We start from the raw sequence: 13,304 nt of genomic DNA on the forward strand, positions 1-13,304 counted from the left end.
GTGAAAGATTCCGAGAACCTGAGTGGTACAGGAACCCGAGTGGTTCCTGAGCTGTTCTGTGCTGCTGGGTTCACCCATTTTTCCAGACTTGTTTGATCCTTAATATCCACCCTAAAGGTCATGCTCATGAAAGTGGGGGAGGGCGGGTGGAAGCGCCGGGGAGTGGTATTGGCTAAACTGTATCGTTATAGAGTGTGCATGTACAGATAGCTAACGACAAATCCCACCATTGTGTACAACTGTAATGCACCAATTAAAAAACGTGGAGAAAAAAGTTGCCACTTTCTTCAAAGGAGACCCTGGGCCAGCCAGGGATTTATGGCTCCGTGAGCTTCTCTGTACGCCAGCATGAGTACTCCAAAAAGCCAGGGTGCAGTGGTAACGCAGCAGGCTTTGGAATCAGACAATTTTGGCCCAAATTTACCTCCAGCCCTGTTTGTCAGAGTGCCCTTGGACAAGTCACAAGTTCTTTCTAAGCTTGTTTTCTTCTCTAAAAAAGAAGGATCTGACTATATATGCTAATTAATATTGAGGTTCAATGAATTATGGTAGCTCCCCCTCATCCACAGTGAATTCATCCTGAGACCCCCAGAGGCTGCCTGAAACTACAGATGGTACCAAAGCCTATAGGTACCATTGTTTCCCCCTATACAGGTCTATGATAAAGTTCAATTTACACTTAAGGCACCGTATGAGTTTAACTACCATAACTAATAATAAATTTAAAAATACCAATATGCAGTAATAAAATACTGTATGTGAATGTCATCTCTCTCTCTTAAAAGAATCAAGACTAATATTAATATTCCTGGGCTGTGGTTGACTGTGGACACAACCTATGGAAAGCAAACCAGTGGATAATGGAGACACTAACAGGTAGTACAAATTGTATAAGTAGTAGCTGTTATGGTTTAGATATGTGTGTCCCCCAAAAGCTCACATGTGAGACAATGCAAGAAGGTTTAGAGGAGAAATGATTGGGTTATCAGATCCTTAACCCAATCAGTGAATTAATCCCTGATAGGGATTAATTGAGTGGTAACTAAAGGCAGTAGGGTGTGGCTGGAGGAGGTGGGCATTGGGAGTGTCCTTTTAGGGTATATATTTTGTCTCTGGTGACTGGAGTCTCTCTGCTTACTCATGTGATGTCCTGAGCTGCTTACTGGCACCACATTCTTCCTCCATGATGTTCTCCCTCACCTCAAGTCCCAGAGAATGGAGTCAGCCATCTATGGACTAAGATCTCTGAAACTGTGAGTCCCCAAATAAACTTTTCCTCCTCTAATTGTTCTTGTCAGGCCTTTTGGTGGCAGCAGTGAAAAAGCTGACTAAAACAGTAGCTATCATTCCTACTTTTAAATGTGTAAAAGCCCAGGCTCACCCATTTCAGGGTGTGAGCCATAGGGGCAGGGTAGGTATCATCCAAGGAATGAGGCAGGAGGTGATGTAGCAGGGGGAGCCTGGAATAGCATCCTTCTGTGAAACAAGCTAGGCTCAGCATGTCCTCTCTCTCTCTTTCTTGCAGAGAGACCAGCAGCCTAAGAGTTCTCGTGCTGTAGTGGTGATAACATTAGAGAAAGTGGAGCATTTGGACGGCACAGCATGCAGTGTGGCCACCCAGGCCGCGCGGGCCCCACGGCAGGAGCAGATGTTCACACAGAAATTCACAGCAACCAGCAAGCAAGATCTTGAGCTTTTTGATTTTGGAAAAGGAAAAAAAAAAAAAAAACCAAAAAAACCTGACTTAATTAATAGATATGTGTTAATAGTTGGTTTTGTTTCTGGATGGAGAAAAATAATCATAGTGGTGTTTTACATTGTGGACCCAAAGAACTCATTTTATCCTATGGAAAAAACCCCACGTGCAAAATGAAAACGTGTCCACGTGACTATGCTGCCTCTCCTGTGATGGAGTCTTTCCTGGACGTCTGTGTGGCCCGCATAGGTTTGACTCTTGCACTGTCACAAACCACCCCACACCTAATGGGTCATTATCGGCCAAAAGGATGCGCATGGTGCATTATGTTGAGCAGTGGTTGGCAGAACTTTGCCTTTTCCTGTGATCTGCCCACCTGCTGCTGTGTTTGCAATCCTGCAGCAGGCAGAGGAGGGAAAGGCCAGTCGGGGAATTGAGACTAAACTCAGATCTGGAAGAGGAACTAGGTCTCTTCCTGCCACCTCTTTCCTCCTACACTATTTCGGAAGCTGGAAAACACAAAAACACAGTGTGTCAAGTTCAAATCTGTGTCTGCCTTGTTAGAACAATCCTGGGAAGCCGGCAGATAAAAGTGCTATTTTGAGATACAAGATCAGGCTGAAGTGAAGAGGCCCCAGTTTGGTCCAGTATGTTTTGGACAGAGCCTCCTTTGCAGCTGGACTTTTCCTCAGGCAGGATAGTAGCCATAGCCACAGGGGCCACTCCCTGCTGTGTCCTGCTGTCCCCCCTCATCCTTCCGCCAGGCCTGGGAGCACACCTGGAAGGACAAGTTGTTCCACAAAACACGAAGCATGTGCTTCCGGGGTCTGGGATGGATGAAAGCTGATGTCCACTGTCTAATTGGGAGTGAGTCTCAGTCAGGAGAGAGGACACCTGGGATGGTAGGACACTGGCCTCAATGGGTCCAGTGTGAGAAACTGAAGAGACATGCACTAGGGCTCCGCAGGGGTTGCCCATGCTGACCACTGAGCTCTGCGAGACTCCTGGTGGGCATCTGCCTGTGGTCCTGGTCAGGTGAGTTTCTGAAGCTCTCACAGGCTTACTGGGTTTGTGCCATGATAGCAAGGATAGCAAAGGGCAAGAGGAAACTGCTCAAATGCATAATGTTAGATAGGTCCAGGCTGAGGCCTCTCAGGGATGTGATTTTCCCCTGCAGAAGTCAGTTAATGATCTTTGCACATGAAGCTGAATAGCCTTTGTTATTCTGCCAAGTCACTGTCTGTATCTGGTGACTATGTTCAAGACACAGAGGACAATCCCAGGTTGTTGGGGAGATAGCCTCAGCTAATTTTGAAAGCTGTGTCTTGTGCACTGACTCAGGGCCCCCAACTGCAGAAAGGCTTTTAAGTCTCCAGCTGAGCCCTTCCCCTCCCTTTAAACCCAGAAGCCCATTCTTCACTTATTTTCTGCATCCGCAGGTATAAAACAGGACTGGTCCCCTCTTGATATTAAAAAGGTCGCCTCAGCATGGTGTTGGAGGGAGTACCCAGGTAGTAAATAAGGTCTTTCATCACAGATAATGAATAATGAATGTTATTCAGTGCTAAAATGATGGCAATTCTTCACCTGTCAGAAGAAAAGGGCACAGAAAAGAGGGATTTAAAAATAGCAGCGGCTCACACAGTGTGATGCGGCAGCTGGGAGCCTGAGACCCACCATCAGGAAGCCAAGCCGCAAGGATGAGCGTCACTCTCAGAGGAGCTCCTCTCCAGGGTTCCTTGGCCGGGACCATCCTCTGTGGGGTCTGAAGAACCAGAAGGGGTTTCTCCCTGGGACCGTGACCTTGAGACAAGGCCTTTCTCTCTTGCTTCTCTTTGAATATTTAGTTTGCAATGCATCTTCCTTTGGTTCTTACACTGAAGAAATACCCAGAAAGGGCTCCTTCACACACATCATTATGGGCATCTCTGGATTTCCACCTCCCATGACTCTCTCAGAGGTGATCTAGAGGAAAAAGGGAAAAAAGAACACCAGAGAAGCGTAAATCAAAACTACACCGAGATACAATCTCACCTCAGTCAGTATGGCTATTATCAACTGCAACAACAACAACAACTACAACAACAAGAAACCAGAAGATAATAAATGCTGGCGAGGATGTGGAGAAAAAGGAATCATCACACGCTTGTGGGAACGTAAGTTTGTACAGACATTATGGAGAATGTTATAGAGGTTCCTCAAAAAACTACCAACAGATCTACTGTCTCATCCAGCTCTCCCACTGGGGTTTATCAGTTTCTCCCTACATGATCCTGGCAATGAAATTGGCATCTTGGAGGCTTAGCTTTACTTTCTGTCTTTGGAGGATGTGAACACTTCCCCCATAGCAATTTAGTGAGATATTCTGTATACGATCTGTATTCTGTATACGATTCTGTATACGATTCTGTATTCTGTTTGACGATCTCAATTAATACAACGTTCCCCCCTTCCAGAATATTCCATACCCCTGTCTCTGTTCTTACAGCCCTCATCTCTACCTGAACTTACCTTCTTTGTTGGTTTTCATCTTCAGCATCTCTCTTAGATGGCTATCAGCTCAGGGGGGGCAGTGGCTGCTTCTCTTGTTCCCCTCTGTGACCCACTGACTGGGATGGTACCCAATGCCTGGTAATTGCTCTCTTTTTATTGAATAATAAGGTTCTTCCTAAATAACTATTGGTTTTACGAAAACAAAGGTGGGAACTAGGGCTGGGGTTGTGGCTCAGTGGGGGAGCATTTGCCTGGCCTATATGAGGCACTGGTTTGATTCTCAGCACCACATAGAAATAAGTAAAATACAGGTCCATTGACAATTTAAAAAATATTAAAAAAATCAAAAAGAAATGAATTCCATTAGTGCTCAGGCTGCTGGATGGCAGTCAAAAGAGTATTTATTATTAAGATTTATATTGTAGTATAATTTCATAGTTATTCCCTTTCATGAACAATTCCACTTCCCACCCCTGTCCGTACACCTGCCTACCCAACCCCTGCCAGCAGAGGCTCTCTAGTCCCTCAACAGGCCAGTATTCCCTTCTGTGAGACTGCATTTGGGCTGCAGTGGTGAGAATCAAGGTGGCTGGCACTTAAACTTCCACTGATGGGGCCAAACCTCTTTCCCTGGATTCTGTTCTCAGAGAGCAAAAGAATGTGATCATCCTGTGTCGTGTAGATCACTGTGTCAGCAGCGTATCTGGTCATTGGGGTAGATTAGAATGGAGACTCCAGAGCAGAACCAAGAGTGTTGATCAAAGAGATACAGACTGGTCCACGTGAGGCCCCGCTTTCTTTCACCTGAATCCTGTCTGTCTGGGCCTATTGCACTTCATTATTTTGCCACCTCAGAGCCTTCTTGTCAAGTCCTCCTAGTGGGGGGCCCCAGTCAGCAGCAGGCCTCTCTCTTACAAGAAGCATCACCCAGTGCTCCTGGGCCAGGGGGTAAAAGGATCAAAGCCGGGTTAAATGTTTCCATTCCAAGAATTCCCAAATGGTTTACTATTGGGAGCAAAGTGTTCCAGGGAGGAGAGGTCGATGATTGTGCAAGCTGACATTGACACAACAAGACACTAATTAACACCTGCCGATAGGGCTGGTAACTGTGATTTCTACAAATTAAACCAAATTTACACCTTCCATATCTGAGAATCTTGTTTCATTAAGGTGTAGCGAAGAACAGATGATCTCTGACTCTACTATGTGCCAGCCGCAGCTACCCCTGTGGCTCCCTCGAGTGCAGTTATGAAGTGGATACACCCTTCGCCCCTTCTTGAGGTCTTCGGCCTCACTGTAGTGGGCTTCCCGTTTGTGTCCAGGGCCATTGAGTTTCCAGGGAAAGCAAGGTTTCTCCTTGGAGCCACGAATATTGATCTGTAACAGCCTCATAACAAGGACCTCCCTGTCTGGAGAAGAAGGTAAAACAGAGAACCACACGTTAAACACTTCCATCTTCAACTTTGTCCTGCCGGGATGCCAAGGATTCTCTATGCTCAACTACCAAGGATAGTTGGAGTCATTACAAAATGGCTTTCTGTAGCAACTAGCACAGTTATCAGGCCCAGAAGAGAACCGAAAATCAAAAATTGATAGAAATGATTGAAAGTTCCATGAGTTTCAAGTAATTTTTTAAAAATTTCTTAAGAAAATTAAGGCAACACAGTGTGCTTACATTATCCATTGATGTTGCTGTTTTCAGCCCTGCAGCCTAAATTGTGGATTTAAGCTCTGTGTCCTTCCTTCAGGTAGTTGGTGACTGATAAAAAGTAGATGTATTGAATGAATCTGTCAGAGCTGGGATGCTGAGGCTTAATACTGTTAACATGGTAATATTCTCCAAATGGATCTACAGATTCAAAATTACAGCTGGATTTTCCTGCAGAAATTGAAAACTGGACCTAAAATTTATATGGGACCTGAATTCCAAAACAATCTTTTTTACTTCGTATTAAGGATTGAACCCTGGGGTGCTTAACCATGAGCCCTGTTCCCAGCCTTTTTTATTTTGTGATAGGATCTCACTAAGTTGCTTAAGGGCCTTACTAAGTTGCTAAGGCTGTCTTTCAACTTGCAATTCTCCTTCCTCAGCCTCCTGAGCAGCTGGAATTACGGGCACGAACCAGCCCCAAAACATTCTTGAAGAACAAAGTTGGAGGACTTATACTTTTTAAATTCAAAACTTACTATCAAGCTATAATAATTAAGACAATGCAGTATTGGTGTATGATAGACAGATCAATGGACTGGAATTGAGAGTCCATAAATAAGTCCTTATATTTATGGTCAATTTATTTTTAACAAAGATGTCCAGACAAGTCATTAGGGAAAGAATAGTCTTTTCAACCAAGGGGGTGGAAACAATTGGCTATGCACATGCAGAAGAATGAAGGTGCCTCTCTCTGACACAAAAATTAACTCAAAATAGATGATAGACCTAAAGGTTAGAGCAGAAACTATCAAACACTTAGAAGAAAACACAAGAGTAAATCTTCAAAACCTTATGTCAGGCATTGTTTCTTAAATATGTCACAAAAACACAAGTGATGAAAGAATTAGATAAATTGGACTTCATCACATAAAAATCACTTTCATTTCAAACTGTACTATCAAGGAAGTGAAAAAAATTACCACAGCCTCAGAGAAAGTATTTGCAAATAACTTATCTCATAAGGGACTTTTATTAAGAATGTAAAAAACACGACTTGTGATGTTTAATTTTGGGTGTCACTTTGGACAGGCATTGCCTGGAGAACTGGGAAATCACACTTCCGGGTGTGTCCATAGGGTGTTTCCAGAGAAGATTGGCATGTGGGTTGGCAAACTGAGTGGGGAAGACCCCCGCCCAATATGGACAGCACCATCCAATGACTGGGAACCCTAATGTATTGAAAGAGTTGAAGGAAAGGGAAGCCCACTCTCTGGCTCCTGTTTTCCACTCCTGAGCCGGACATTTTTCTGCTATTGCTGCCCATTGACACCTAGACCCTAGATTCTTTAGCCTTTGAATACAGACTTGCAACAATAGCTCTTTGGTGGGGACTGGGGACTCCAAACTTTTGTCCTCAAACTTGGGCTACATATTGTTCTGGGGTTTCTGGCTTTTTGGATGGTGTAGCTACTGGGTTCCCTGCATGCAGTCACTGTGGAAATTTTCAGCCTCTGTGATCATGTGAGCCAATCTAATAAATACCCTCTTATAATTATATATATTCTCCAGAGAACCATAATACACAACTCGATAACAAGAAGATAAATTTTTATCTTTAAAATCTCTTTAAAATTACTTGCTACTCTAAAAATGGACAAATAATATGAGCAGACATTTTTCCAAAGAAGATACATGAATAAGGTCAATACACACATGAAAAGATACATGGCATTAACAATGAAAATATTAATTTTTAGGAGAATATTAATAAAAAATGAGATACTTCACAGTCCTTGGGATGGTTATAGTAAAAAACACAGACATTGAACAGTTGGTGGAGGATGTGAAACAATTGGAATCCTCACACATTGCTACTGGGAATGTGAAATGGTGTGACTACTTGGGAAAATAGCAGTACTTTAAAAAGCTAAAGAGTGTTGCTCTATGATGTCCATATGAAAGCATCTCATCTAATCACCCACAGAATTATTTTAAATTATATTTTAATAAGAAAAAATCCTGGTGTGTCATATATAATCTAAAGGTAATAAATGGTGGATTGATTGAGATGGTGACTTCATGTTATTCCATTCACTAATGAGTACAATCAGCTAGCCCTGGGGATATTTTCAAATTGTGCCACAGAAGTTTCTGGCTCAGATCACTTGACAAAAACTAATAAAGATCGAAACTTGACAAAGAATATACTTTAATATTCATTATTTTTCATGAGGCTAAAATATGAATCTTGAGTTATTTGACAGCTTTCTCCCAAATCCTGGATTTCTTATTTAAGATGTATTTTTTTACCCTATTTCATTAGAAACCCTGATGCTCAGTTCCATGGTTTTCTTCATTACTGTTGCCATTTCAGTTATCGGGTCAATGAGGGCTTGTTTTACCTTGAAATGCTGCTTGTTAAACTTCTTTGTTAACCTAAGGTCATCCTTGCTAGCCATTACTCACCTTGACATTTGCTCTCAATTCTTGCTCATTATTAGTTCCAAGGCTGACTGAGGGATGTTTGAAGTTCCTCATGCTCCGTCTGATCTCTTGTTTTGCTTTGGTCAGTGTCTGGATGTCATTACTCAGTTTTTGATTTTTTTTCCCTAATACTCTGATCACTTCCTCTCCTCTTGAGAGCTGTGATTTGCTCATTAAGATATTTTGCTTCATTCTCATGGTCTCTTGATCTTTCAGTAAGAGGTCTAGCATCAGCGTGGATCTTCTCCATTGCACAGTTCATTTTCTGGTCTCCATTATTGTCAACCAACAGCTAAAAAGACTTTTGAGATTTTTTTTTTTGGGGGGGGGGAGGACACCATGCACTTCCTGCTCTTTAGTGAAGAATAACGAGAGTTGGTGAGAATGTAGAGAAGTTGGAGTTCTCATAATTGTAGATGGGAATATAAAATGGTACAGCCTTTTGGAAAATGGTTGGCAGTTCCTCAAAATACCAATGGAGTTACCCTTTTATGTCAAGTCTGAAGAGCTTGATCAGTCTTATGTCCTTGCCCATTAAGGGTGCAGGAACAGACAGCAGCAGGTTGCAGAAGCCTTTTCCATGAGGGAAAAGGGAGGTGTCAAGAGGACCCACTTCCCAAGACTCACTGGGGCTGGTTGAATCCCATTACTGTTCTCTTTCCCTTTCCCTTTCAACATTCTTATGCTCAAGGCCAATACTAAAGGAGAGAATTATACCAACTCTAGTTTTTTTGATATTTAATGGTTTTCATTTGAAATTATAGAATTGGGCATTAGTCTGGACCAAATATAGTTAGGAATGCCACATAGGCAGATTATATTGTATCCAGAGAAAAGGAAGTGACATTCAGAAAAGGGAAGTGAGATCAAGACAACCTGATTGGTTGCAGCTCTATCTTATTAAATATGGTTTGAATAGTTTCCTTCTTGTCACTGGCCAAGACTTTGTTACAAGAGTAGCTTATCGACAGCTCACTGTGTACAGAGCTCCTTAAGGCAAACTTAAACTATGTGTGGAGGTAGCTTTAGGCCAAAGTTAATTGCATTAAACACAATACATGTCTTTCAACACTTAGAATTAAGTGATTCCCAATGCAAATAGTATTTGCAGAAAGTGAATCCCTAAGGGAAAAAAAAACAAAAAACAAAAAACAAAACATCAACAACAACAAAAAACCCAGGAGTGTGATTCTTCCCCGAAGCAGAACAGTTTTTGGTTTCAGTTTAGCGAAGGTTGTATTTCTCATTATAGGATGGAACTTGATCACATCCCCATCATTTTGGTTCACTTGGTTACTTTGATTGTGGGTGTGGTGAGGGAGTTATCATGGAGTATCCCAAATTGTGCAACTTCCCTCCCCGAAGGCAAAGGCCCCAGGTGAAGATGCGTGGGGATGCTGATGTTCTCAGGTGGAAGGTTCTTGAATGCTTTCAGCATTTCTGACAGTGCTTCAGATATCAGGATGTCTGATTGGCAGAGTGGAAAATCCTTTCTGACAGACCAAAGCTCTGCATGCAGACACCCAAGGCATAAGTTTTTAACTGTGAGGACTCCCCTAACGTCCATCTTTCATACTCTAACTCTCTCTAGACCTACACTTTGATTGGAGACCCAGGGATTGATTTTCCTCACTTCTGCTTCCATTAAATTGCAAATACTCTTTATACAGAATGCTGATAGGGTGAATTAGAGTGTTTTTAAGAAAACTAAACACATTAAGCCTTCATCCTTAGTTCTTGAATCAGGGATTCTCAATACAGGTTACAGATAGCCTTTGTCACACAATTACTTCAGGAGTTTGCTGGGTGTACTTGGGCCCCGCTCAGACTTACTGCCTCCAAATCTATAGGCACGGAGGTTGGGATTTTGCATTTAAAATAAACTTTATTTTTCACAAGAGCATAAAAACTTCTAATGCCTAGCAAATCTGATTCCATAATCTTAAATCCTACCCATTAGGTTTTAACTGTATGTCATGAGGAAAGAATGATTGATTCATGAAAATCTTATTGTACTAAATGAGGACTTTAGGGATTGTCCAATTTGTTCCCACCATAGAATTGCTTTACTATAGTTATGGGGCATTTAAATAGGATTTTATTTACAAAATAATTCTATAATCCCAGCAAATGGGGAGGCAGAGGTGGAGGATGGCAAGTTCAAGTCTAGTTGAAGACCCTATTTCAAAATAAAAAACAAAAAGGGCTAGGTGTGTAGCTCAGTGGTAGAATGCCTCTGGGTTCTATCTCTTGTACTGCATGTGTGTATGCGTGTGCACACACAGACACACACAGGAAAATGATTCATACATTAAGAACCCACAGATTGCATCATTTGAGGTCTATCTTTCTAGTACAAGGAATATCCATCTTTGACTCCCTTCTCCCATCCTTTGGCCACCATCTATGATGTGCTTAATTACTTCTAAGTCAGTGCTTCTTGATCTTTGCTGAACATTGAAGTCACTAGGAAAAATGCTCAGGACACAACCTACATCAACTGCATTTGAATTTCAGGGGCGGTACCCAAATACCAGCACAGTGCCCTCCACTGAGTTGAACTGGGATTTGGTAGAAGAGGGAGGATTCCAGGAATATAAGGGGTTGAAGTCAGTGGGACCAGGCAGTGAACTAGAGAATGCAGTGGGCTGGTTTGGTTTGGAAGGAAAATCCTTTTTACTGAGGCTCAGCACAAATTCTTCACTGAAGACTTATTGATTTTGGACTATACAAGTAGGAGGTCCTTTATAATACAACTCAAAAGGGACAGAGATATTTTTAGTATAAAGGCACATAGGAGTTGTACGAGAAGTCACTCTTGAAGATATAAAGGAGTCTATTGTCCCATAGGTGCTTAATACTGACGCCCAAGAAGTGAGGGTTAGCTTTGTTCTCTCTTCCACTGAGATGATTCTAAGCCTTCCAACTCTGTTCACAGAAATCAAAGAATCTCTGGCTAAGACCAGGAGCAGCAGCGGCAGCAGGTGATGATGACCTATGGGCTTGACTGGGAGGGGAGCAAGTGATCATAGGGAATGTGCTCCATCTTGGTTGGGGTTCCACTTAGGAGCATGCAGAAAAGCCACATCATGGTGAATTCTGCATGAGTCACACGGTGAATAAATAAATCCACAAACTAAAATGTGAGCCCAGGACCTGGATGATCCTGGGGGCTAAACCCCTTAACATCTGCCATTGAGCAAAGCTGGTGGGAGAGCTAGAAGCTGGAGCGAAGACCCAACTGACTTAAAATTCCCTGAGTGCTATTCCTACTTACTTTGCAGCAGTGAACACAGATGGCAAGTTCCAGTTGATAGAAATGACAAGATGACAGGAATGCATCTGGGTCACTTCAATCAGACAGTTAATCAGCTGTCCAGGCAGATGCTGCATGAAGGTGAATATTGCTTAACTGCACAATTTATTTTAAATTACAGTCACACTCTCTTTCTAAGAGAGAGAGAGAGAGAAACAGTATAATGAAATTAAATTCAATAGTGTTAAGGAGGAATGTCTAAGGATGAGCAACATGCTAACGAAGCTCTGGGGAGAGAAATAATTTAATTCCTGATGAGTCCTTTCCTCCCCTTGAAGAGGTCAGTGTGTAGACAAAGAATACATAGGCAGCTTCTTCGTGGAGAGTCAATATTACTGATTCAGATTTCAAGCCCCATCCCTAGTTTCTACAATAGTTCAGGTATGGTTTCTGTGTATCCCCCAAGGCTTTATGTGTTGGGACTTGGTTCCCAGGGAAGAGATATAGACAAAGCACCTTTATTTTGATGTGGTGCTGAAGATTGAACCCAGTGCCTCACACATGCTAGCAAGTGCTCTACCATTGAACCACAACCCCAGCCCTCCAGAGAGATGATATGGGAGGTGGTGGGAACTTTAGGAGGTGGAGCCTAGTAGAAGATCACAAGTCTGGTCCCTTCCTACTGTCTGGCTTCCTGTTTTGCAGTGTGATGTCTCCTTCACACGCTTGCTCACACCATGATGCCATTCGCCATGAGGACATATAGTCAGGAATCCCTCATTAGAGCTGACACCATCTTGTTTGGACCTTTAGCCATGAGCTAAAGAAACCTTTTTTCTTTACAAGTTACACAGCCTCAGGTATTTTGTTATGGTAACCAAAATGGACTAATGTAGTTTCAGGTGCCAACAATGTCTTGTCTTCTGATTTCTTGTTGGAAGAATCATCATGTTCAGAACCCACTGCAGTGGTGAGTTTCTTCAAGGGACAGTGCAATTGAAATGTCAGGTCAGTTGAGTTATGCTAAAGTTCTCAAGGTTTTATTTTTATTTTTCATGTTTCATAACAATTATAATTTTTACATTGCTACAGAAACAATGAAATCTTGACTTTAGTTTCTCAACCTAAAAATCTGTTTTCCTGCATTTTCAATGGTTTTATTTCACATATTTTTGCCAGTTTAGAAAAGCTTACTTTGGGAAGTTACCCTTGTTATCCAACCTCACTACCACAACATACCCTTAGTGCTGTACTTACATAGTAACAATATTGATAGAGTTAATTTCTGGGGATAGGGACCTGGCATGCAAATACATAGGGATGCCATCTTTGACCACACTTTGTTTACAGGATTGATCAAATACCCAGTTATGTAATTTTGTTCCTACACCAGTGGTTGAGTGCCTTGAGAGAACAATGAGAATGTATCTTAGATGAGGAATATCACAGAAAAGAGCTTCCAAGTCCAGCTTCCACAATTCTGAGCATCAGTTGGGCTTTGTAGGTGAGCCCTCTTGTTCTGAGCCACCCAGAATAACTGAATGCTGCGAGTGAGTGGAAAGGATGCAGATGTGAGAGTGGCAGCAGGCCCAGGTGACACAGTGGACGCTGGGGTGTGGAGGACTGCTGGATTACTCAGGACCCGAGCTTGAGCCCCTGTCCCATTCAAATAACTGGGGTCTTGGACAAGTTTCAGTTGGCAAACAGCAATGCTCCACTTGGGC

The sequence above is a fragment of the Sciurus vulgaris genome (assembly GCF_902686455.1).
Source record: "Sciurus vulgaris genome assembly, chromosome: 4".
Classification (NCBI taxonomy): domain Eukaryota; kingdom Metazoa; phylum Chordata; class Mammalia; order Rodentia; family Sciuridae; genus Sciurus; species Sciurus vulgaris.